Source organism: Chinchilla lanigera, unplaced genomic scaffold (assembly GCF_000276665.1).
Source record: "Chinchilla lanigera isolate Chin_1 unplaced genomic scaffold, ChiLan1.0 scaffold00085, whole genome shotgun sequence".
Taxonomy (NCBI): domain Eukaryota; kingdom Metazoa; phylum Chordata; class Mammalia; order Rodentia; family Chinchillidae; genus Chinchilla; species Chinchilla lanigera.
Genome location: NW_004955486.1, coordinates 1,933,265 through 1,937,872, shown reverse-complemented (window position 1 = coordinate 1,937,872; position 4,608 = coordinate 1,933,265). Strand labels below are relative to the sequence as shown.

Here is a 4,608-nt window from a genome sequence, read left to right as displayed (position 1 = left end):
TGTGGTGATACCATCTCATAAATCATCATAAACCATCTGCTGTGCCCTCTCCGGAAGCGGCCTGCACTTTGGGGGATCCTTTGGGGGGCTCCGGGCTCCTGCAGGGAGCCCATGTGCTCGGCAGCACGGAGGGCCGGGAAACGGGGAGTGATTTCTTTACAGATTTCTCTGTAACTTCAGACCGTTCATCATTCACTTTAAGTGGATAATGACTCAGACTGGTACACCCTACTTGGCCTTCTGAGAATCTGGCTGTGACCTGTTGTCTATTTTTTTTATTTCTCTGAAGTGTCCTCGGGAGTAGGTTAGGGTGATGGGTGGGTTTCCTTGCCCTCCATGGACGTCCCCGGGGTCCCAGCTGGGCTGACAGCGGCCTTGTCCTTCCAGATCCCCAGGCCACAAACCTGGGCGCCACCCTCCTGTCCAGCACCACTTTCTGACTTCTAAATCCTCTAGACCCTGACCCTTTTCAGACCCTGCCTCCTCCTCGTCCCCACCCCCTTCCTCTGTGACTGGGTGGCAGCCGGTGTGACCTTTTCACCTGGAGCTCAGCTCAGGAGACCTCTGCTGAGAGCGCTGCTGTGGCTCAGGCCCACCGACGCTCCCAAGGCCCCTCACACCTGCTCCCTCTGCTCAGCCCAGTCCTGGCCCTCACTGTTCCTTGAAATGGCTGAGCACGTTCCCTGCCTCCCAGTAGGGCCCAGTCAACTGGTCTACCCCAGAGTCAGCCACTAGGACGCTGTTGAAATCCCCCTCTCCTTCCCTGTCCCCTGCACACATCATGGATACACATGTCCCCTAGCAGCTGTCACCTAACATGAAATAGCATTGGTTTTATTGTCTACCCGCTGGGGTGTGCTCCGAGCGTCCAGCCCAGGGCCTGGCATGGAACCAGAGCCCCGCAGAACTTGGATTCGAGTCTCTATCCCAACAGCACAGCCCGCGCACAAGCTAGCCCTGTAGCCTTGACCTACATGCCAGTGGGTGGGCGTAGTTCTAGGGACCTGAAAGAACTGCACTCAGTAACTACTGCATTCCGCTCCACTGTGGAAACCGAGGCTCACAGGAGCTAGGGCCCCTTCAAGCCCCAACATCTATGAAGGGGATGATGGAACTTGCCTTTAAACCTAAATCTTCACTTCCAAAGTTCTGGGGCATTCAGACTTTTTACGGGTACCCACAGTTACAAACACTGTAATCCCCTACACACACCTGTAAGTGAAACAAAATGTTTAAAATGAATCAGCTGGACGTGACACACGCCTGTAATCCCACCACTTGGGAGGCTGAGACAGGAGGCTCAAGAAGAGTTGGAGGCCAGCCTGGGCTACAGAAGGAGACCCTGTGTCAAAAGCCAAAAGCAAACAAACAAAATGAACCCTCAGTCTTTCTCTGCACACAAGTAGCGTCTGTCATTAGCAAGACGCTGTTTACCACCCACTGGGGCTCGCCAGCTGGTCTAAGCTGGGAGGGGAAGTTCTGCGCCTCGCTGCTTCTCGCCAGCACTGCTTAGTCAGAGCCAGACTCATTCCTGTGGTTTCTCAGGCTCCCGCTTCTGCCCACTGGAGGTTCCAGGGAACCTGAGAGGCTGGGATTTTTGCACCCCAGTGGCAGTGTCCCCATTCAATCACACAGGCAATGCCACCAGGAATGCAGTGCTCAGTTCCAAGGGCGGGGAAAATGGCCCTGGGAGCCGGATCCAGGAGAACATCTGTTTCACAGGGCTCCTGCAGAACAGGCCTGTGTCGCAGATGTTGGCCAAGGTCACTGTCCTCGAGGGTGCTGTTTCCTGTTTCCCTGTTTCCCGTTTCAGTGCTTGCTTCTGAGGTTCCAGATAAGAATGACAGCTTGCCAGGCATGGTGGTGCACGCCTGTAATCCCAGCACTTGGGAGGCTGAGGCAGGAGGATCTTTTCGAGTTTGAGGCCAGCCTAGGCTACAAAGTGAGTTCAAATGAACCTAAACGAACTACATAGCGAAACGCTGTCTCAAAACAAAACAAAACAAAACAAAACACACACACACACACACAAAACAATCAGCTTGGGCTGGAGATATAGCTCAGCAGCACAAGCGCCTGCCTGGCAAGCACAAGGTCCTGAGTTTGATTCCTGGTACCATAAAAAAAACCAAAAAACAAAAATAACAATCAGCTTCTACCAAGGGCTCTGCAGTATCAGGCATTTTTCGTACAAACCCAGATGCCCCTGACAGGCTGATGCTCCCCGCCGCCTTTTTTTCTTTTTCCCCTTTTGCACAAATGAAGTCCGTGAGTTCAGCAAAACAGCCAGGTGCCCACTCTGGGCCTTTCACAGCTCCAGGCACGGTGGGTACACTGTGAAGAGGGCAGACGGACAGCCCTGCCTATGTGGAGCTGCTCTCCCACTTTGGAAAGCAGAGAGCAGGCAAAATTTTTTTTTTATTTAAAAAATTTAAAAAACTATCAAAACAACAATGAAGACAAAATCAAAACAACACAAAAACAACAAAAATGATGCATGACCTCAAAACAAAATGACAGGAATTAACAATGGTTGCTGCATTACATACTGTTATCTTCAATGAAGTTGCTCAGTCCACCAGACAGAAGAATGTAAGAGTGATCAAACAGTCAAAGACAGTAACAAGTTAAAAAAAAAACAGCACTGGAAATGATGCAGAGCTTCACCGTCCGTACAAGATGGTAGGAGTTCAGCAATGGTTCTTATACTGCATATTGTTTTCAGAATAGTCATTCTGATTACCAAATTTAAGTGTGCAAAATTGGTCAAGAAAAAAGAAAAAACATTTTTTTGTCTTTTTGAGACAGGGTCTCGCTATGCAGTTCAGGCTGACCTTGAGCTCACTTTGTAGCTCACACTGGCCTCGACCTCGCAACAATCCTCCTGCCTCAGCCTCCTGAGGGCTGGGATTACAGGCATGTGCCTCCACACCTGGCTAAGAAAAAAGAAAATTTTAAGCATTGTCTGTTCCTTTCAATAAACTACAGACATCAGCAATACACCTATCCCAGCTGTCCTTATATACATAGAAATTGTGTTTTTCATTTAAAAAAAACAAAATAACAAAAACAAATATATAAACAAAACAGCATAGAGAACAATAAAAATAATACAAAATTTTAAAACATGGTGATAGGATATTCGCAATGGTTGTTATAGCACACAATGTCATCTTCAAAATAGTTGCACATATAACTGGATATAGACATGCAAGCCTGATCAAACAATTACACATTTACAGTTCCTTTCAATAAACCAACAGATATGAGTAGTACATTTATCCTAGCTATCCTGTGTATATATATATATATATATATATATACATATTTTTTCCCTCTTCCTTCTTTCTTTTTCCTCTCCCCTCCTTCATCCCAGTTGCTCCTTCCTATTTGAACAGTTTCTTTAAAAATATGGAATGCTTCACGAATTTACATGTCATCCTTTTTTTTTTTTTTTCCTGTACCGGGAATCAGGCTCACGACCTTGTGCTTGCCAGGCAGGCGCTGTGCCACTGAGCTAAATCCCCAGCCCCTCCACTTACCTCTTGACAGGCACTGGGATTTGCACTAAAGCTGCTGTGAACATCATCTCCAAGCGTTTGTGGGAACAGTTTCTGCCCTTAGACAAATGCTGAGCTGTTAGAATGACTGGGTCATACCGTGAGTATGTAACTATGGGGAAAAAAAAACACATAAAAACCAGGATTTTTTGTTTGTTTTCTGAGACAGGGTCTCGCTATGTAGTTCAGGCTGCCCTTGAACTCACTATGTAGTCCAGGCAGGCCTCGAACTCGTGGCAATCTTCCTGCCTCAGCCTCCCAAGTGCTGGAATGACAGCCGCGTACCACCATGCCCTGCTAATATTTAACTTTTTAAGGTACTGTCAAACTGTTTTCAGAAGCATTCGTACCATTTTACATTTCCACCAACAGCAACTGTGGGTGTCAGTTTTTCCTATCCTGACCAACACTTAGTTATTTTTTACACAGTATACTTTTATTTTGTTTTTCGGTGCAGTGGATTGAACCCAGGGCCTTGCTCATGAAAAGCATGCACTGTACCACTGAGTTACATCCCCCAGCCCCATAAGCCATAATCTTAGAGCTAAGTACGCCTCCAGGGGCTCCTCACTTCGAAGAGAGAACAAGAGAGGCTCGGCAGGAAGCCCAGCTGGAACAGCAGCTGGTGCCCGAGGTGCCCGAGGTGGGCAAGGGTGCTGTGTGTCAGGTGTCTCTGGCCGGCCTGCAGGGGTGTCAGATGATGCTGAGCACATTTTAATGTGCTTATCTGACACCTGCATCACTTTCTTGGTGAGAGTCTATTCAGCTCTTTTGCTCATTTAAAAGCTTGGGTTGTTACGCATTTTAAGAGTTCTTTAAACTGTGCACGCCTAGAATCTCAGTGCTCTGGGAGTCTGAGGCCAGAGGATCGCAAGTTTCAGCCTACCGCATGCAATTTGTTTTTCTTTGAGCTTCCTCTGCATTCTTTTTCCCAGCATAAAGGAGTGTTTTTAAAGCCACTGTAGTACACATTGGGAACACCTGGACAATCTTTGGCAATGCAATAAATTCAGGAAGGTCAGTGAGGGGAACACTGAACAAATGATGT

The 4,608-nt window shown here is 47.6% G+C and overlaps 1 long non-coding RNA gene across 1 annotated transcript in view; it reads right to left on the bottom strand.

The window, feature by feature from the left end:
• Positions 1–1,142: 1,142 nt before the first annotated feature.
• Positions 1,143–4,608, bottom strand: part of LOC106146616 — a 5,936-nt gene continuing 2,470 nt past the window's right edge. Inside the window, exons 2-3 of the long non-coding RNA XR_001231144.1 lie at positions 3,543–3,672; positions 1,143–1,212 (exon numbers count right to left, since the gene is read on the bottom strand). This is a non-coding gene — a long non-coding RNA (uncharacterized LOC106146616). The remainder of the gene's footprint in view (positions 1,213–3,542; positions 3,673–4,608) is intronic.